Source organism: Pristiophorus japonicus, chromosome 9 (assembly GCF_044704955.1).
Source record: "Pristiophorus japonicus isolate sPriJap1 chromosome 9, sPriJap1.hap1, whole genome shotgun sequence".
Lineage (NCBI taxonomy): Eukaryota > Metazoa > Chordata > Chondrichthyes > Pristiophoridae > Pristiophorus > Pristiophorus japonicus.
Window position 1 is genome coordinate 77,296,345 of NC_091985.1, and position 21,750 is coordinate 77,318,094.

The 21,750-nt window shown below is 47.0% G+C and overlaps 1 long non-coding RNA gene across 1 annotated transcript; it reads left to right on the top strand.

The window, feature by feature from the left end:
* The first annotated feature begins 829 nt into the window (after window positions 1-829).
* On the top strand, window positions 830-21,159 carry LOC139273104 (uncharacterized). Its single transcript, XR_011595016.1, has 5 exons — window positions 830-1,169; window positions 3,370-3,595; window positions 12,317-12,507; window positions 19,965-20,143; window positions 20,398-21,159. It is a non-coding gene; the product is annotated as an uncharacterized lncRNA (long non-coding RNA).
* Window positions 21,160-21,750: the final 591 nt, after the last annotated feature.

Here is a 21,750-nt window from a genome sequence, read left to right on the forward strand (position 1 = left end):
GCGGGGTGATTATTGGCAGCTCATTTGAGCCAATTGGTAATAGGGTAGGATCGCGACGTATGAGTGACAGGGGTCCTGTCCAATCAGCTGCCAATAAAGATGGGGCAGGGATAAAACCGGGGAGAATACTAGCGAATCAGGTGTCCGCCCGGGAGATAGAGGGAGCGATTAACATAACACCTGACCAATTAGATACACTGGCAGGGCGGGGGTACGAGGTGATTGACATACGACTTGGCCAATCGGGTGTGAGCAATCGGATTGATATGACAAATGCGCAATCTTGGTTAGAGAATTTTTTTTTAAATGCCAAAATACTAATAAAGAGAAAGAATAAATCCGCTTGCTAATTAGAGAATTTGATTTTCCTAAACGTCCAGTTTAATTAGATTTGAAAATATAAAAAGCGCATTGAACTCGTGTCTTGGCTTTGAATAAGCCAATTGCAAAATCTGCTGATTATGACATCACTGTTCCGCTGTGGTTAGTTTTGAAAAAAGAATTCTTAAAGAAATATTCTATGTAGGATTTTCAATGTGTCGTCAATAATACCTGCTGATAATGAAAAGGGATCTTCACGCAGTCACGTTTAAATTCATTGTTTTGTGACAAAAATGGTGCTTTGTAAAATAGGCATCTAAAGCCCCTTTGACTAAATTTATTCTTAAAATGGTTGTTAGAATCATGTGCCTGTATCATTGATCATATCCCGTGACTCCAAATGGCAAAAAACAATTAATATTCACTACTTGTTTGAGGAATATATAAGCAAAATGTAATTCACTTTACAAAGTATTTTTCTTTTTGCAATCAAACATGAAACAAAACATGCAGACCTAGAATCACTGTTTTGATGAAAAGTACTGTAGTTATTTGTGGAATACTGATGGTCATAATCAAGAAATATTTGGATTAGAAATGATGCCATGCAATAACTGAAAATTTCCTTTGACATCTCTGTGATGGCGGGGAACTGTAGTTTTTTTCTGGACAGATGAGCTAAAATAAGCCTCTTTCATTTGTATTTATCTCATGTTTTTTCTCTTTTCCTAACCTAAGGAAATAGTAAAACTACACATCTCAGTACCAGGTGCAGCACACAATTCCGCAACAAGTAAAGATGAAGGAAAATATCCACGTTTGATGACGGTATTAAGTTAGGTGGCACAGTAAGTAGTGAAGATGGAAGCAGAAAGTTGCAAAGGCTCATGGTTGGTTAAGTGACTGGGAAAAACTGTGGCAGATAGAGTTCAATGTGGGGAAGTATGAGGCCATCAACTTTAGACCTAAGAAAACTAGATCAGAGTATTTTCTAAATGGTGAGAAGCGAGAAACTGGAGAAGCAAAGAGGTTTAGGGATCCATGTACAAAAATCATTAAAAGCTAATGGACAGATATAAATAATAATATAAAAGGCTAATATCTCAAGAGGGCTGGAATACAAAGTGGGGGAATTTATGCTACAGTTGTGTAGAGCTCTGGTTAGACCACATCTGGAGTACTATGTTCTGTTCTGGGCACTTCAGGAACAATATATTGGCCTGGGGGTGGAGCAGAGTGCAGTGTATATTCACCAGAATGATACTGGTGATTATATACACTGCACTCTACTCCATCCCCAGGCCATCAGAGGGAGCAGCGTGCGGCGGCGCGGTCCCGGTCTCCAAGACCATCAGCAGGCCGGGGCCAACAGAGGGAGCAGCATGCGGCAGCATACCACTGCAGGAGGGCGATGGCTGCGAAGTCAGGTCGCTGATTGCAGTGCGGGCAGGCGCAGCAGGAGGGGCGAAGGAGCAGCAAGAGTTTGTAGAAGAAAGTGACGGGGCCCAGGAGAGGTATGAGTTCAGGGCCCAGAAGGGGCGAGGGCCCGGGGCAGCACGGGCCAGCCCACACTGCGATATGTGTGCGCGCTCGGCCGTGCAGCAGAGCAGGTCTACAGTCATCTTGGTTAATCCTTGCCACTGGACCAAGACCTTACTCTGTCAAGCCCGGGTGGTGGCTAGTGTGCAACGGCCACCACAAGTTAAAAAAAATCCAACCACAGGCATCTTCCACCCTCCAAGATGTAGTTCGGGATCTGAAATATTAGGTCCTTCATTGAATCACCTGTGAACTCATCCCATTTTGGCGTGGAAGCAAGTCGCCCTCGCTTCGAGGGACTGCCTATGATGATGACTGGGGCTAAAAGGGTTAAATTATAAGGACAGGTCGCATAGACTAAGTTTGTATTCCTTGAGTATAGAAGATTAATGGTTGATCTAATTAAGATGTTTAAGATGATTAAAGGATTTGATAGGATAGTTAGAGAGAAACTATTTCCTCTGATGAGGGAATCCAGAACAAGGGGACATATCCTTAAAATTAAAGCTAGGCCATTCAGGGGGTGAAGTCAGGAAGCATTTCGTTACGCAAAGGTAGTGGAAATCTGGAACTTCCTCCCTCAAAAAGCTGTTGAGACTAGGTCAATTAAAAATATCACATCAGAGATAGATTTTTGTTAAGTAAGGGTATCTAGGATATGGAGCAATGGTGGGCAAATGGAGTTGAGGTACAGATCAGCCATGATCCAATTGAATGGCGGAATGGCGGAACAGGGTCAAGGAGCTGAATGGTCTATTCTTGTTCCTATATCTATTAATAACCTAAGATATTGCAGTGTATGAAATACAATATTTGGTTTCTATCCCATTTACCTTACGGAACAGCTTCCAATTACCATGTGTAATTTATATTTTAGGGTGGATTATTGCAGCCATAAATCTGTGCATGCAGTTACATTAAATTATTCTGGCTGTTGACCTTCCTTCTTATCAGAGGAAAGTCATTCAGGGCAACAGATGAGTAAAACATGAACAGTTTACTGAGATATAAAAAAAGGCTAGCAATTAACTTGCTATGTCACACGGAACGCTACAATCACACTCATCACATCATTGAACCTGTTTTGGCAGGCTGTACTCTGTATACAGCTCAGTAAGACAACTTGTGCTCCATCTACCTTATACGGTTGTTTCAAGAATATATTAGAAGCAAAGGTAAAGAGCTGAGCAAGCCTACAGCAAGACCCAAAATAGCTGACGCAACAAAAGTGCTTATGAAGGTGGCCATTTAATTCTATAAGTTACAGTGCCCCCAACAGCATTGGCTCCAGGTCATTAATGTTAATGCATGCTTTGATGAATGTGGTGGTAGCATAGTGCTATGTGACATTGAATGTTAACAGCTAGCCTATTTGCCCCCAATTTTAACTCCAGGTGGGTTTTGGATGGGTGGGTGGAAACTCACCTGCTACAGAAATTAGGCCTGGGCTATTTAAGTTCCAGGCCCCATTTAACAACAACTTGTATTTATATTGCGCCTTTAACGTAGTAAAATGTCGGAGGAGGCGGCCACAGGAGCGGGAATTCGGGCAGTCGAGCGGCCTATAAAGGCCCGAGAGTCGAAGGAGGTGCCACAGAAGCGGGAGTTCGGGCAGTCAAGCGGCCTATAAAGACCCGAGAGTCGGAGGAGGTTAGCTGGTGCAGGGGCAGGGGCAGGGGCAGAAGGTAAACAAAGAAGTAAGAAGAAATCTAAGTGGGACGTCTCAGTCAAGCGGGTAAGTGATTGGCTGGTTGGTGAGTATTTGATCTTTTATTTTTCTTAACAGTAAGAAACCTTTGGCATTGTTACAAATTAAGTTAATCTAAGAGTTAAGTCATGGCAGGAGAGCCCTGACCCATGTCATGCTCCTCCTGTGCTATGTGGGAAATCAGGGACACTACCAGTGTTCCTGACGACTATGTGTGCGGGAAGTGTACTCAGCTGCAGCTCCTGACAGACTACATTGCGGTACTGGAGCTGCGGATGGATTCACTCTGGAGCATCCGCGATGCTGAGGATGTCGTGAATAGCACGTTTAGTGAGTTGGTCACACTGCAGATAAAGGTTGCACAGCCAGATAGGGAATGAGTGACCATTAGGTAGAACAAGGGAAGGCAGGTAGTGCAGGGGTCCCCTGCGGTCACCTCCCTCCAAAACAGATACACTGTTTTGGGTACTGTTGGGGGAGATGGCTCATCAGGGGAAGGCAGCAGCAGCCAAGTCCATGGCACTAGGGGTGGCTCTGCTGCACAGGAGAGCAGGAAAAAGAGTGGGAGAGCTATAGTGATAGGGGATTCTATTGTAAGGGGAATAGATAGGTGTTTCTGCGGCCGCAAACAAGACTCCAGGATGATATATTGCCTCTCTGGTGCAAGGGTCAAGGATGTCTCGGAGCGGCTGCAGCGCATTCTGGAGGGGGAGGGTGAACAGCCAGCTGTCGTGGTGCATATAGGTGCCAACGATATCGGTAAAAAACGGGATGAGGTCCTACAAGCTGAATTTAGGGAACTAGGAGTTAAATTTAAAAAGTAGGATCTCAGAGGTAGTAATCTCTGGATTGCTACCAGTTCCACGTGCTAGTCAGAGCAGGAATCGCAGGATAGCTCAGATGAATACGTGGCTTGAGGAATGGTGCAAGGGGGAGGGATTCAAATTCCTGGGACATTTGGAACCGGTTCTGGAGGAGGTGGGACCAGTACAAACCGGACGGTCTGCACCTGGGCAGGACCGGAACCAATGTCCCAGTGGAGTGTTTGCTAATGCTGTTGGGGAGGGTTTAAACTAATATGGCAGGGAGTTGGGAATCAATTCAGGTAGGCAGAGGGAAGTAAAAAGGGGGCAGAAGCAAAAGGTAGGAAGGAGAAAAACAAGAATGGAGAGCAGAGAAATCAAGGGCAAAAATCAAAAAGGGCCACATTACAACATAATTCTAAAAGGACAAAGAGTGTTAAAAAAAACAAGCTTGAAGGCTCTGAGTCTCAATTCGAGGAGCATTCATAATAAGTTGGATGAATTAACTGCGCAAATAGCTGTTAACGGATGTGATGTAATAGGGATTACGGAGACATGGCTCCAGGGTAACCAAGGCTGGGAACTCAACATCCAGGGGTATTCAATTTTCAGAAAGGATAGACAGGAAGGAAAAGGAGGTGGGGTAGTGTTGCTGGTTAAAGAGGAGATTAATGCAATAGTAAGGAAGGACATTAGCATGGATGATATGGAATCTGTTATGTATGCAAACCTGTAAATACCATGTCTAACCACCAGAGGGCTTATCCCCTGGAGTCCCAAGGGATCCCACAATCCACTGGGAGCACCTGTATATAAGGAGGCCTCGCAGGCTGGAGAGGCACTCTGAGATCTGTAATAAAGGACTACGGTCACACCTTACTTTGAGCTTGCATTACCTAGTCTGACTCTTTATTCAAGATATAACAGAATCTGTATGGGTAGAGCTGTGAAACACCAAAGGGCGGAAAACGTTAGTGGGAGTTGTGTACAGACCACCAAACAGTAAGAGGAAGGTTGGGGACGGCATCAAACAGGAAATTAGGGACGCGTGCAATAAGGCTACAGCAGTTATCATGGGTGACTTTAATCTACATATTGATTGGGCTAACCAAACTAGTAGCAATACTGTGGAGGAGGAGTTCCTGGAGTGTAAAAGGGATGGTTTTCTAGACCAATATGTCGAGGAACCAACTAGAGAGCAGGCCATCCTAGACTGGGTCTTGTGTAACGAGAGAGGATTAATTAGCAATCTGGTCGTGCGAGGCCCCATGGCGAAGAGTGTCCATAATATGGTAGAATTCTTCATTACGATGGAGAGTGACACAGTTAATTTAGAGACTAGTGTCCTGAACTTAAAGAAAAGAAACTTAGACGGTATGAGACATGAATTGGCTAGGATAGACTGGCAAATGATACTTAAAGGGTTGACGGTGGATAGGCAATGGCAGACATTTAAAGATCACACGGATGACCTACAACAATTGTATATCCCTGTATGGTGTAAAAATAAAAAAGGGAAGCTGGCTCAACCGTGACTAACAAGGGAAATTAAGGAAAGTGTTAGGCCAAGGAAGAGGCATATAAATTGGCCAGAAAAAGCAGCAAACCTGAGGACTGGGAGAAATTTAGAATTCAGCAGAGGAGGACTAAGGGTTTAATTGGTCGGAGGGAAATAGAGTATGAGAGTGAGCTTGCAGGGAACATAAAAATTGACTGCAAAAGCTTCTATAGATATGTGAAGAGAAAAAGATTAGTGAAGATTAAAGTAGGTCCCTTGCAGTCAGAATCAGGTGAATTCATAATGGGAAACAAGGAAATGGCAGACCAATTGAACAAATACTGTCTTCACTAAGGAAGACACGAATAACCTCCCGAAAATACTAGGGGACTGAGTGTTGTGTATCTGCAAAGCATGCACTCCCATGTTCTGCCACCAGGGAGCGCATCCCCTGAAGTCCCAAGGGATCCCAGCATCCTTGGGAGCACTGTATATAAGCCGGCCCCTAAGGCCTGTTCCTCACTGTGGAGTGTCTTAATAAAGACTGAGGTCACTGTTACTTTAACCTCCCTGTGTGCAGTCTCATCTGTGTTAGGAACACAATAACTGGCGACAAGTATATGAATCCAATGCAAAGATGCAGCAAACTGTGGGTATCCTGGAGAAGTTCTTGGGGGGTGAGGACTGGGAAGCCTATGTCGAATGGCTAGACCAGGACTTTGTAGCCAACGAGCTGGACGGAGAAGGAAGCACTGCAAAAAGGAGAGCGGTCCTCCTCACGGTCTGCGGGGCACCGATCTACAGCCTCATGAAAAATCTTCTGGCTCCGGTGAAACCCACAGATAAGTCGTATGAGGAGCTGTGTACACTGGTTCGGGAGCATCTTAACCCGAGGGAGAGCGTGCTGATGGCGAGGTATTGGTTCTACACGTGCCAGCGATCTGAAGGTCAGGAAGTGGCGAGCTACGTCGCCGAGCTAAGGCGACTTGCAGGACAATGTTAGTTTGATGGCTACCTGGAGCAAATGCTTAGAGACTTTTTTGTACTGGGCATTGGCCACGAGGCCATCTTACGAAAACTTTTGACTGTAGAGACACCGACCCTCAGTAAGGCCATTGCGATAGCACAGGCGTTTATGTCCACCAGTGATAACACCAAACAAATCTCTCAGCACACAAATGCTAGCAATGTTCATAAATTAACTGGAACTGTGTTTGCGAACAGAAATGTACAGGGCAGAAACCATGAGTCTGCAACCACCAGCAGGCCTCAGGTGACGCAGATAACTCAGAGTCTGCAACAAAGGCAATTCACACCTGTTGGCGTTGTGGAGGCTTCCTTTCAGCCTATTCATGCTGCTTCAAAGGTTAGGTATGCAAGAGCTGTGGAACAATGGAGCACCTCCAACGAGCTTGTAGACAAGCTGCAAGCTCTGCAAAACCTGCTAACCACCACGTAGCAGAGGAAACTCGGTCCATGGTGGATCAAAGCAATTTCGAGCCTCAGAGAGAAGAGGCAGATGCTGAAATACACGAGGTGCACACATTTTCGACGAAATGTCCACCTATAATGCTAAATGTAAAATTGAATGGCTTACCCGTAGCCATGGAACTGGACACTGGCACTAGCCAATCCATCGTGAATAAAAAGATGTTTGAGAGACTGTGGTGTAACAAGGCACCTAGACCAGCCCTGAGCCCCATCCACACGAAACTGAGAATGTACACCAAATAGCTCATGATTGCGGCGGACAGCATTCTGCCCACAGAATGGGCAGCGCCATGGTCAAGGTCACCTACGAGGGCACGGTGCATGAACTGCCACTCTGGATTGTCTCGGGCGATGGCCCCATACTGCTTGGAAAGAGCTGGCTGGGCAAAATCCGCTGGAACTGGAATGACATCCAAGCGCTATCACATATCGATGAGGCCTCATGTACCAGGTTCTTACAAATTTCCTTCCCTTTTTGAGCCAGGCATTGGAAACTTTTCCGGGGCAAAAGTGCGGATTCACTTGATCCCAGAGGCACGACCCATTCACCATAAGGATCGAGCGGTACCTCACATGATGAGGGAGAGAGTGGAAATCGAGCTGGACAGGCTGCAACGAGAGGGCATCATCTCCCCAGTGGAATTCAGCGAGTGGGCCAGCCCGATTGTTCCAGTGCTCAAAAGTGATGGCACGGTCAGGATTTGCGGCGATTATAAAGTAACTATTAATCGTTTCTCGCTACAGGACCAATACCCGCTACCTAAGGCAGACGACCTATTTACGACGCTGGCAGGAGGCAAGACGTTCACCAAGCTTGACCTGACTTCGGCCTACATAACGCAAGAGCTGGAGGAGTCTTCGAAGGGCCTCACCTGCATCAACACGCACAAGGGACGGTTCATCTACAACAGATGCCCGTTTGGAATTCGGTCGGCTGCAGCGATCTTCCAGAGAAACATGGAGAGCCTACTCAAGTCGGTACCATGCACGGTGGTTTTTCAGGACGACATATTGGTCACGGGTCGGGACACCATCGAGCACCTACAAAACCTGGAGGAGGTCCTCCAGCGACTGGATCGCATAGGGCTGCGGCTGAAGAGGTCGAAATGCATCTTCATGGCAACAGAAGTGGAGTTTTTGGGGAGAAAGATCGCGGCGGACAGCATTCTGCCCACAGATGCCAAGACAGAGGCTATCAGGAACGCGCCCAGGCCACAGAACGTCACGGAGCTGCGGTCGTTCCTGGGACTCCTCAACTATTTTGGTAACTTCCTACCAGGGTTAAGCACCCTTTTAGAGCCCCTACATGTGTTATTGCGTAAAGGTGAGAACTGGGTATGGGGAAAAAAAACAAGTAATTGCTTTTGAGAAAGCCAAAATCATTTTATGTTCCAACAAGCTGCTTGTATTGTATAACCCGTGTAAAAGACTTGTGCTAGCATGTGATGCATTGTCGTACGGGGTCGGGTGAGTATTACAACAAGCTAACATTACGGGGAAGTTGAAACCTGTCGCCTATGTCTCCAGGAGCTTGTCTAAGGCCAAGAGGGCCTACAGCATGATTGAGAAAGAGGCATTAGCGTGTGTCTTCGGGGTAAAGAAAATGCATCAGTACCTGTTTGGCCTCAAATTTGAGCTGGAAACCGATCACAAGCCCCTCATATCCCTGTTCGCTGAAAACAAGAGGATAAATACTCATGCCCATGCCCACATACAAAGGTGGGCACTCGCGCTATCAGCGTATAACTATACCATCCGCCACAGGCCAGGCACCAAGAATTGTGCGGATGCTCTCAGTCGGCTACCATTGCCCACCACGGGGGTGGAAATGGCGCAGCCTGCAAACTTGTTGATGGTGGCGCAGCCCACAGACTTGTTGATGGTCATGGAAGCATTTGAAAATGATAAATCACCTGTCACGGCCCGCCAGATTAGGAGTTGGACCAGCCAAGATCCTCTGCTGTCCCTAGTAAAAAAACTGTGTACTGCAAGGGAGCTGGGCCAGCAACCCCGTTGAAATGCAAGAGCCTATCAAGCCGTACAAGCGGCAAAAGGACGAGTTGTTCTTTCAGGCAGACTGCCTGTTGTGGGGTAACCGCGTAGTGCTACCCAAAAAGGGCAGGGAGATGTTAATCTCGGATCTCCACAGCACACACCCGGGTATAGTAATGATGAAAGCGATAGCCAGATCCCACGTGTGGTGGCCCGGTATCGACTCTAAGTCAGAGTCCTGTATACGGCAATGTAGCGTGTGTGCTCAGTTGAGCAACGCGCCCAGAGAGGCAGCACTAAGTTTGTGGTGCTGGCCCTTCAGACCATGGTCGAGGATCCATGTCGATAATGCGGGCCAGTTTCTCGGTAAAATGTTCCTGGTGGTGGTGGATGCTTTTTCAAAATGGATTGAATGTGAAATAATGTCAGGAAGCACCGCCACCGCAACCATTGAAAGCCTGAGGGCCATGTTTGCCACCCACGGCCTGCCTGACATACTGGTCAGTGACAACGGGCCATGTTTTACCAGTGCCGAATTTAAAGAATTCATGACCCGCAATGGGATCAAACATGTCACCTCAGCCCATTTAAACCAGCCTCCAATGGGCAGGCAGAGCGGGCAGTACAAACCATCAAACAGAGCCTTAAACGAGTCACAGAAGGCTCACTCCAAACCCACCTGTCCCGAGTACTGCTCAGCTACCGCACGAGACCCCACTCGCTCACAGGGGTGCCCCCGGCTGAGCTACTCATGAAAAGGACACTTAAAACCAGACTCGCTAGTTCACCCCAACCTGCATGATCAGGTAGAGAGCAGGCGGCAGCAACAAAATGTAAATGATGGTCGCTCCACTTTGTCACGGGAAATTGATCTGAATGACCCTGTGTATATACTAAACTATGGACATGGTCCCAAGTGGATCACGGGCACGGTGATAGTTAAAGAAGGGAGTAGGGTGTTTGTAGTCAAACTAGACAATGGACAAATTTGCAGAAAGCACCTGGACCAAACGAGGCTGCGGTTCACAGACTGCCCTGAACAACCCAAAGCACCGAGGGTCTAACGAGAAGGGGGAACTGAGGGAAATCCTTATTAGTCAGGAAATGGTCTTCGGGAAATTGAAGGGACTGAAGGCCGATAAATCCCCAGGGCCTGATAGTCTGCATCCCATAGTACATAAGGAAGTGGCTCTAGAAATAGTAGATTCGTTGGTAGTCTTTTTCTAACATTCCATGGACTCTGGATCAGTTCCTATGGACTGGAGGGTAGCTAATGTAACCCCACTTTTTAAAAATGAGGGGAGAGAAAACAGGGAATTATAGACCGGTTTGCCTGACATCGGTGGTGGGGAAAATGCTGGAGTCAGTTATTGAAGATGAAATAGCAGCACATTTGGAAAGCAGTGACAGGATCGGTCCAAGGCAGCATGGATTTATGAAAGGGAAATCATGCTTGACAAATCTTCTAGAGTTTTTTTGAGGATGTAACTAGTAGAGTGGACAAGGGAGAACCAGTAGATGTGGTGTATTTGGACTTTCAAAAGGCTGTTGACAAGGTCCCACACAAGAGATTAGTGTGCAAAATTAAGGCACATGGTATTGGGGGTAATGTATTGACGTGGATAGAGAAATGGTTGGCAGACAGGAAGCAAAGAGTGGGAATAAACCATCCTTTTCAGAATGGCAGGCAGTGACTAGTGGGGTGCCGCAGGGTTCAGTGCTGGGACCCCAGCCATTTACAATATACATTAATGATTTAGACGCAGGAATTGAATGTAATATCTCCAAATTTGCAGATGACACTAAGCTGGGTGGCAGTTTGAGCTGTGAGGAGGATGCTCAGAGGCTGCAGGGGGACTTGGACAGGTTAGATGAATGGGAAAATGCATGGCAGTTGCAGTATAATGTGGATAAATGTGAGGTTATCCACTTTGGTGGCAAAAACAGGAAGGCAGATTATTATCTGAATGGTGACAGATTAGTAAAAGGGGAGGTGCAACGAGATCTGGGTGTCATGGTACATCAGTCATTGAAGGTAGGCATGCAGGTACAGCAGGCAGTAAAGAAAGCAAATGGCATGCTGGCCTTCATAGCGAGGGGATTTGAGTATAGGAGCAGGGAGGTCTTGCTGCAGTTGTACAGGGCCTTGGTGAGACCTCACCTTGAATATTGTGTGCAGTTTTGGTCTAATCTGAGGAAGGACGTGCTTGCTATTGAGGGAGTGCAGCGAAGGTTCACCAGACTGATTCGCGGGATGGCAGGACTGACATATGAGGAAAGACTGGATCGGCTAGGCTTATACTCACTGGAATTTAGAAGAATGAGAGGGGATCTCATAGAAACGTATAAAATTCTGACGGGACTGGACAGTTAGATGCTGGAAGAATGTTCCCGATGTTGGGGAAGTCCAGAACCAGGGGATACAGTCGAAGGATAAGGGGTAAGCCATATAGGACCGAGATGAGGAGAAACATTTTCACCCAGAGAGTTGTGAACCTGTGGAATTCTCTGCCACAGAAAGTTGTTGAGTCCAGTTCATTGGACATATTCAAAAGGGAGTTGGATGTGGCCCTTATGGCTAAAGGGATCAGGGGGTATGGAGAGAAGGCTGGGGTGGGGTACTGAGGTTGAATGTTCTGCCATGATCATATTGAATGGTGGTGATGACTCGAAGGGCCGAATGGCCTGCTCCTGCACCTATTTTCTATGTTTCTATGTCTATGTCTCAAAGCACTTCACAGGAACGTTATAAGACAAAAAATAGCTAAGATATTGCCCAGAAAGGGCATGAAACGGTGGAAAATCGCACGAGCTGGAGGTCACCTGCTGATACAAAGTCACATTTGGGAATGGGAAGGGGAGACTGACCCAGGGGAGGCCTAAGCTTTCCTTGTGGTGCCTGGAGGAGCACACTTGTTCTTCCTGGCTCCACTATCGAAAGAATTTTTTTTTTACCTTTTTCAGTTGCTTCTAGGGCTGTTCCTCTTCCAACATGGTTCATCTTGCCGGGCCAGCTGCAGCGGCCTTCCCACTCAGGCTTCAGTTACATTTACTTTTGGGTCCGATTATTACATCGAGACCCGACATGCATATGGAAGGAAGGATCCCACTGGCTTTGGCCAATTTTAACTGGCCACCTGCCTGGCTTCTGCAGGGTGAGTAGAGGGACAATCATCTCTAGTGTCTTAGTAAACTGTTTATGTTCCAGTAGTCCTTTGAAGAGGTTAACAAAAAGTGGGTCAAAGTTCAATTGTCAAACTAAACGACCTCTATTACAACTTGTCACATTAGGACAGGTGGAGTGAAAACAAAGGGCAAGTGATTACTGGAAGTGTTAGAAACAATTGCAGACCATGCAGAAAGCAGTAACAACAGCTATAAAACCATAGGAAAGTAGGGAGCAATGTTAAGATGGCTGCATTCAATCAAAATCAGAAGTACTGCAGTTTCCTTCAGATATTCATAATGAATTAATGGAGATGTGGCAGTGTGTGTGTGAAACCACGAGATCATATGAGTTCCTTTTTCTGCAGGCAGGGTTGACAGGTCTGGTTTTAATTTAGATAATCTTATGGGTAAAAAGATTAACTGTGAAAAAACAGTGGTAGGTTTGCTGGGTGGCTGACATCTTATACCCCGTTCATGTTATAGGGCTGCCTTGCAAGGTAAATGCCTGCTACGAGTGCGGCTTGCTATCTTATGTGTCATTTTCTGGCCGCAGGCACACTGAGTTCTCAGTAATAGAAACGCAAACATAAAATAGACAAAAACAGGAAACTACTAAATTTAACCCTTTGTCTATGCTGAGTTAGCTATTCTCAGCTGGCTTGGAGCACTACAATTTTCCCTAATGCCCTCACATTGCTGGTGTGAGGGGGAGAGGACAGCTTGCTCCTGATTGCTTTTTAATGACCGCTAAAATACATGTATGTGGATGTCTGATGAGGATAGCATCAGGATTGGCTGCAATGTCAGCCACAGTGAAATAATCTGTCAATACTCAGTGTTTAGACTCTCATATGAAGTTTTATCACTTGGCCAAGTTACTATCCATGAAATTGTACCTCAGCATAAAAACAGTTGAGAAAGCTGGTTTGCTTTAAATAATGTAGACTTTATTCATGAAATGTATGTAGTAATCAGTACAGGGAAATCATGTTTGACAAATTTGCTGGAGTTCTTTGAGGATATAACGAGCAGGGGGAATAAGGGGGAACCAGTGGATGTGGTGTATTTGGATTTCCAGAAGGCATTCGATAGGTGCCACATAAAAGGTTACTGCACAAGATAACAGTTTACGGGGTTGGGGGTAATATATTAGCATGATTAGAGGATTGGCTAACTAACAAAAAATAGAGAGTCGGGATAAATGGTCATTTTCCAGTTGGCAAACAGTAACTAGTGGGATGCCGCAGGGATCGGTGCTGGGGCCTCAACTATTTACAATCTATATTAATGACTTGGATGAAGGGACCAAGTGTAATGTTGCCAAGTTTGCTGATGATACCAAGATGGGTGGGAAAGAAAATTGTGAGGAGGACACAAAAATTCTGTTAAGTGAGACAGACTAAGTGAGTGGGTAAAAATTTGGCAGATGAGAAAATGTGAGGTTATCCACTTTGGCAGAAAAAATAGAAAAGCAAATTATTATTTAAATGGAGAAAAATTACTAAGTGCTGCAGTACAGAGGGACCTGGGGTTCCTTGTGCATGAAACACAAAAACTGAGTATGCAAGTACAGCAAGTAATCAGGAAGGCAAATGGAATGTTGGCCTTTATTACAAGAGTATAAAAGCAGAAAAGTCCTGCTACAACTGTACAGGGTATTGGTGAGGCCACCCCTGGAGTATAGCATACAGTTTTGGTCTCCGTATTTAAGGAAGGATATACTTGCATTGGAGGCTGTTCAGAGAAGGTTCACTAGGATGATTCCAGAGATGAGGGGGTTGACTTATAAAGATATGTTGAGTAGGTTGGGCCTATGCTCATTGGAGTTCAGATGAATGAGAGGTGATCTTATCAAAACATATGATAATGAGGGGGGCTAGACAAGGTGGATGCAGAGAGGATATTTCCACTCATAGGGGAAACTAAAACTAGGGAACATAGGGCCCAAGTTTCCACAAGAAAAAAAACGGGCGCCCCTCCGAGCTGGGCGCCCGTTTTTCGCGCCTAAAACGGCGCCTAAAAAAATTCTCGGTATTCTCCACCTACTTACAGGTCCTCTGGCCCTCGGTGCAGCCAGCACGAGCTGTGGGGGGGCGGAGCCAGGTCCCGGCGCTGAAAACAGTGCCGGGACCTCTGCACATGTGCGCTACAGTCGGCACGCAAGTGCAGTAGCTCCAGGTGCCGAACTGTGTGGGAGGGGCCCGAAGCACGCAGCCCCGAGCCCTGGCTGAATGGCCTCACTGGGGCTGCGTGAATGAGGCTCCTCCCACGGCCAACTCCTGCTCTCCCCCCCCCCCCCACGACCAGACCAGACCCGACACTCGCTCCCGCCCCCCCCCCCCGCTGACCAGACCCGACCCGACACCCGTCCGCCCCCCCCCCCCCCCCCCCCGCCGACCCGACCCGACACCCGCTCCCCCCCCCCGCCCCGACCCGACACTCGCTCCGCCCCCACCCCCGCCCCGACCCGAGACCCGAGACCCGCGCCGCCCCCCCCCGCCCCGACCCGCTCCCCCCCCCCGCCCTGACCCGAGACCCGCTCCCCCCACACCCCCGCCCCGACCCGACACCCGCTCTCCCCCCCCCCCGACCCGAGACCCGAGACCCGTTCCCCCCCTCCCCCGACTGACCCGACCCGACCCGCGCTCCTGTTCCCCGATCCGCCCCCCCCGCTCTCTTTCCCCCCCCCCCGCTCTCTTTCCCCCCCACCCCGCTCTCTCTCCCCCCCCGCTCTCTCTCCCTCCCCCCCGCGCTCTCTCTCCATCCCTCCCTCCCCTCTCTCTCCCTCCCTCCCTCCCCTCTCTCTCTCTCTCCCTCCCCCCCCGCTCTCTCTCCCTCCCTCCCCCCCCGCTCTCTCTCCCTCCCTCCCCCCCGCTCTCTATCCCTCCCTCCCCCCCCGCTCTCTCTCCCTCCCTCCCCTCTCTCTCTCCCTCCCTCCCCTCTCTCTCCCTCCCCTCTCTCTCCCTCCCCTCTCTCTCTCCCCTCTCTCTCTCTCTCCCTCCCCCTCTCTCTCTCTCTCCCTCCCTCCCCCCTCTCTCTCCCTCCCTCCCCCCCTCCCTCCCCCCCTCTCTCTCTCTCCCTCCCGCCCCCCCCTCTCTCTCTCTCCCTCCCTTCCCCCCCCTCTCTCTCTCTCTCTCTTCCCCCCCCCCCCTCTCTCTCTCTCTCCCTCCCTCTCTCTCTCTCTCTCTCTCCCCCTCCCGCTCAGCGGCACGAACGGCTGCAGAATTCTCCCTGGCTGAAGCACTTTCACACAGGTAGGAAGATGGTTTATTTAATCTTTTCTTGGCTTATAAATGTTTATTCAGGTTGGATTTATTTGTATAATATTTGTAGAAGTATAAATAAGGATTTATTGTCGAATTTAATGAGTTCCCTTCCCCCCCCACCTCGTTCTGGACGCCTAATTTGTAACCTGCGCCTGATTTTTTAATGTGTAGAACAGGTTTTTTCAGTTCTACAAAAATCTTCACTGGCTCCATTCTACTTTAGTTTGGAGTACATTTTCACTGTGGAAACTTTCAAATCAGGCGTCAGTGGCCGGACACGCCCCCTTTTGAAGAAAAAATTCTGTTCTAAACTAGAACTGTTCTACCTGACGAGAACTGCAGAAAAAAAAATGTGGAGAATTGCGATTTCTAAAATAGTCCGTTCTCCACCAGTTGCTCCTAAAAATCAGGCGCGAATCATGTGGAAATTTGGGCCCATAGTCTCAGAATTAGGGGCCGCCCATTTAAAACTGAGATGAGGAGGAATTTCTTCTTTCAGAGGATTGTAAATCTATGGAATTCTCTGCCCCAGAGAGCTGTGGAGGCTAGGTCATTGAATATATTTAAGGGGGAGATAGACAGATTTTTGAACGATAAGGAAATAAAGGGTTATGGAGAGCGGGCAGAGAAGTTGAGCTGAGTCCATGATCAGATCAGCCGTGATCTTTTTAAATGGCGGAGTAGGCTCGAGGGGCCAGGTGGCCTATTCCTGCTCCTATTTCTTATGTAATTAGTAGGAAAATTACAGTAATGTGTGATCATTTTAATTTCCCCTCTGGAATATTCCTAGAGGAAAGGTGACAATAATTCATTGAAATAACACGCAGAAGGTGAATTACCTACCTCCATTTGTAGTCATTATCATTCTTTGAATGACGGTTAGATCCCCTAGCATGGAATCCTGCTGTACTCCCATAAGAACTTCTTTGTGCACAATTATTTGATGTAATCATTTTCCTGATGTATTGTTTTCTGGTGTTTATGGGTTGCTTATTTCAAGATCCTTGAAGATCATTTATGGACAAAATAGTGGGGTTGATTTTGACTGTTCCTGACAGGTAGGAAATTAATTTACACCCCACCCGATTTTCTTTTCTACTGAAATCAAAGGAAATGAAAATCATGTGGGGTGTAAAATGGATGGCCTGCAGCAACAGTTAAAATTGACTCCAGTTTCCTATTAAAGTTAATCACTTGCTGTTCAAGAGATTTGTATTTTGGTCAACCTGGGTATCTAACGAGCTACTGAGAGATCTACATGTAGAATTTGTTTGCCTAATACAGTGTGCACACACTATTTCCTTTGGCACAGCCCCCATTTACATAAATTCAAAGAACTTACAGTCAGTTTGGCAAAGCCAAGGTTTAGAGATGCCCTAGTGTGCATAGGGGGTTCTGCTGGAGTTTAACCAACTAAAACCAGCTATCCCCTCTCTCCCATTCTCCTCCCGCGCCCCCACAACTGCTGGCGAGGCAAGTGGCCCAAATTGGATCCAGCCAAATGGATGTGCTGCTTCTGAAGCTATGACTAGCGCACTGTCAGTTATATAGCCGAAAACGGGCCATAACGAATTTCTACCCTAATCTATTTTTTGGTGGCTTTTATTGAGGGGTAAATGTTGGCTCGTACACCTGGAGAACTCTCCAGTTGATCTTCAAATAGTGGCATTGGATTTTTTACATACATTTGAATAGTTGGGTGGGACCTTGGTTTAACATTGTGTCTGAAAGACAATGGCTAAAATATAATTCAGCTCTCCCTCGGTACTGCGCTTAAGTGTAAACCTAGATTATGTGCTCAAGTTCACTGTATACCAGAGACCTCGCTCCCTTCAGTTGCTTCCCCTTTTTGTCACAGACTCATTTCACGGTTTTGTCCTAAATTTCATATATGGGCCAGAGGAAGCCTTCCATTGCATGTTTAGGAGTTCAGAACTGTCTCACACACCACAAGTTAAGCTGTATTGGGACTTTCTTCTTATTGAAGAAAGAAAATATCCTTTGCCTATTTTCTACACAATCCCAAAATACTGTCCAGGCTGAAGGTGGCATTTAGCACGACCCCAGGCACCAATATGAATCAACAATTCAATCTGATACTCCCTGCATCTTCCAATCAATACCTTAAATATCTTGGCCAGAATTTTGCCTACCTCGGCAGATCCAGTGCGGGTGGTGTCTGTGGCGAGTCACGACCCCGCTGCTGGCTCCATCCCGCTGTTGAAAATCAACTTGCCTTAATAGGGTCTCTTAAGCTCAATCAGCGCGTTACTCGGCCCAATTAGATGGAGCGGGTCTGGCAACGCCATTTACAACGCGTTTTCAGCCGGGATCTTTAAAGGAATTATGGCTACATTAGATTTGAAGTTTAATCTAACATAGTGCTGTCAGTGCACTACAGCATTGGAGTGCTACAAACACTGACAATGACTGCACAGAGGCAAAGAGCTGCACCCAGGTTCTTCAATGACTCCCCCCATATGCCTACGGAGGAAGTCAGAGCACTCAGGGAGGTCCTCTTCCCTTCCAATGGGCGAATGAGACCTCCCCAGGAGACTAAGACAGCCTAGCTGCAGATTGCGGAGGAGGTCACAAGCAGGGATGTGGTCAGGAGGACCTTGGTGCAGTGGTGCAAATCTTTCAATGATCTCATTAGATCAGGAAATGTTAGTACAAAGCGACACTCAACTTCATCCTGCTGTGCCTTTCATCACACCCCCATCACTGCCTCCCCTACCCTACTCCTGCACATCTTTACTCACAGCAACATATCTTGCACCTCCAGCCACCCCTCTCTGCTGCTCTGCATTAATTTTCATCTGCCATATGTCTGCCCATTTCACCAGTCATTCTATGCCCTCATGAAGTCTGTTACTACAATCCTTATGGTTTACTACATTTCCGAGTTTTGTGTCATCTGCAAACTTTGAAATTTTACCCTGTATACACAAATCCAGAATTTAATAAATATCAAAAAGGGCAATGATCCCAACACCAACCCTTGGGGGACACCACTGCATATTTTCCTCCAGTCTGAAAACCAACCGCTCACCACTACTCTCTGCTTCTGTCCCTTAGCCAATTACGTATCTATGCAGCCACTGCCCCTTTAATCCCATGGGCGTCAATTTTGCTAACAAGTTTATTATGTAGTACTTTATCAAATGCCTTTTGAAAGTCTATGGACTACTCTTTCCATTTATATCGCTCATATATGGATGATATTTCCGGCGGTAGTGGTTGTCCCACCTTTTAGAACCACTGGAATATCGCCCTTTTTAAAAACTGCTAGCTTCGTCTTTTTAATATGGGCGAAAATGGTAGTGATGTGAAGTGGGACCGGCGTCCATAGTAACGGCCCTTCTGTGTATGCGCATTTTTTTTCAGTCAATTAATTTTTCCCGTGATTCGGGAGGTATTGGGTCATCTGTGCATGCGCAGAAGACAAAGGGAGGGAGAGAGACCGCATTTTGTCTTTGCAGCAGCTCGAGAAGGATGTTTCATGCATTCGAAGCAGTGATTTAATCAATCTGAGCTATAAAATAACTATTTTGAAAAATGGAAGTTGAGGAATCAGCGGTTAGTGATGCGAGCGAGGTGGCTGAAGTGGGTGATTTGGCAGAGGTTGGAGGGAGAAAGAGGGAAAAAAGATTCTCCGATGAGGCCAACGCAGCTTTGGTCCACGAGGTAGAGACTCGTTGGGGCCAATTAACCCGGGGTGGGCGTGGGAACCCCCCCCCCCCCCCTGCATGTACCAAAGAATTTGGGCGGAGATCGTCGAAGCTGTGTCCTCTGCGGTACACGACTACCGAGAGCCAAGTCAGTGCCGCAAGCGCTGGAACAATCTGATTGGGAATGCTAGAGTAAGTACTAAATTATTAAATTTAATAACTAATGATGCACTGACTCATTAATTAAAATATAAATCAGCCAGATTGTAATTAAGCTGGGTAATCTTGGTGTCACGCATTACTTCCTAACCACGATCTTATTAAATTTCTTCTTTGAACGTAGATGTTATAACCATGCATCAATTGCATCCAAACTGTATTAGCATATAACGCTAATGATGAAAAGCATTGGCAATGATTAATTATGGATTATAATATCTGTGTGTTCTGAAATAGTACCTAGTACCTAGGCAATTAGCTTATGCCATGCTCTTTTCACTTTTGCAGAAGAAGATATCTGTGAATCACGCAGAGCGCAGGCACACAGGAGGAGGGCAAGCAGAGTTGGCAGAACTCACCGACCTTGAGGAATGGGCCGCAGCCCTTGTAGGGGTCCATACTCGCTCGGCCACCCGTGGTGGTGCAGATCTGGTTGTGACACCACATGAGTAATGTATAACCCAGTGGTAATTTAATGTAATTTGATGCTATTTGAGTATAATATATGACTAATGTAATGTTATGTAATTAATGCTGGGATCCTGAAATCTTATTGTAATGCCATGCAGTTTCTGTACTCTCACGTTAATTATATGCAACATCTGTCGGTGATATTTATTGCAGTAGTGTTGCTCCTCCTGCATATGCCTGCGCAGCGTAAGCATTCTCACGTCACCCTGGCCTCCCCTTCTCTTCTACTAACCTCAGTTATGTTTTCTAGTTGCCCAGGTGCATCGCAGGAACTTGAAGTCCCCTGGAGCGTTGCCCCTTCTGTTCCAAGTCCTCCTTACAACCGGAGATGAGAACACGGAGGAAGATGATGAGCATATGGATGACCCTCAACCATGCTGCTCAACGCAGGTTGACTTGGGAACTCAAAGGTCAAATTTACCTGCAGCCAAGTCTTCATCAACCGATGAAGTAGTGGGGCCAAGCGGCTTGCAGCAGGGCACATCGAGTGGTCCAGCACCTATGCCAACCCCGCGGAGGTTGGTTTGGCACGGTAGGCATGCGCAAAAACAGGCGGATGTCCACCTGGACATAGTCTCACTGTCGAGGACAAGCGTCGACATCGGTCGAGAGCTTCTCCAGGTGATAGGTGGGTTGACCAGCAACATTGCCACACTCTCAGAGGACATGGAGCAGATGGTTGCGGCAATGCGGAGAACGGCCGATTCCGTCGATGTCATGCGGCAGACAATGGTCTCGGGATACGGCACTGCACCACAAGGTGCCGTACCACCTATGCTGACAAATAAGAGTCAGGAGGAAGCAGTTGCTCCTGACTCTGAAGATGGTTCTTCGGATACCTCTTCTCCAGGTTCCCAAGATGTGACTCTGCCACCGTCCCCGCCCGCCCCCCGGCCCCCCCTGCCCACACCAGTAGCACTCGAGGTGCCCTGCTGCAAAACAGCTTGGGGTTAATGCGGGCAGAAGTGGCAGCATTAGTGGAAAAAGGGGTGTTAAGACCAGCGGAGGTAGAGACAGTGGCCCCAGGTAGATATTTGGCATTTTTGGGGCGGGGTGGGGGGTGGGGGAGGGATTGGTGGTTTCTGTTGTTTATTGTTGGAGGGGGGGTTGTTGTTGTTGGAGTTATTGTTATTAAAAATGTATTGACTGTTGGAGGGCAGGGTAGGTGAGTGTTTGTGTGCTGTTATACTTTAATTGTTATTGGAAAATGATTGTTGTGAGAATTATTGTTATTAAAATGTGTTTACTGTTGGGGGTGGGGTGGGAGGAGACGGGTGTTTCTATTCTATTCTGTCTTTAATGTATCTGTTTGTTTTTTCACGTTTAGAGTTTAAATTTTTTTTTAAGTTTATTTCAATTGTTACATTATTAAAGACTTTTATTTAAATTATAATTGTTGTGCAGTGTCTTTTACAAACAGAAGGTTAAATATCAATACAAGGGTTGCAAACAATGGCCAGGCCAGGCCAGGCAAGGATGAAACGTAACGTAATGTAACTGTAACCGCACCAATGTAACTTCAAGCAACAGTCTTGCAGTTGCGTAATTATCACGGGGCTGCTCCTGTGGTGTAGGGGGGGATGGGGATATAGGTTAATCGCCA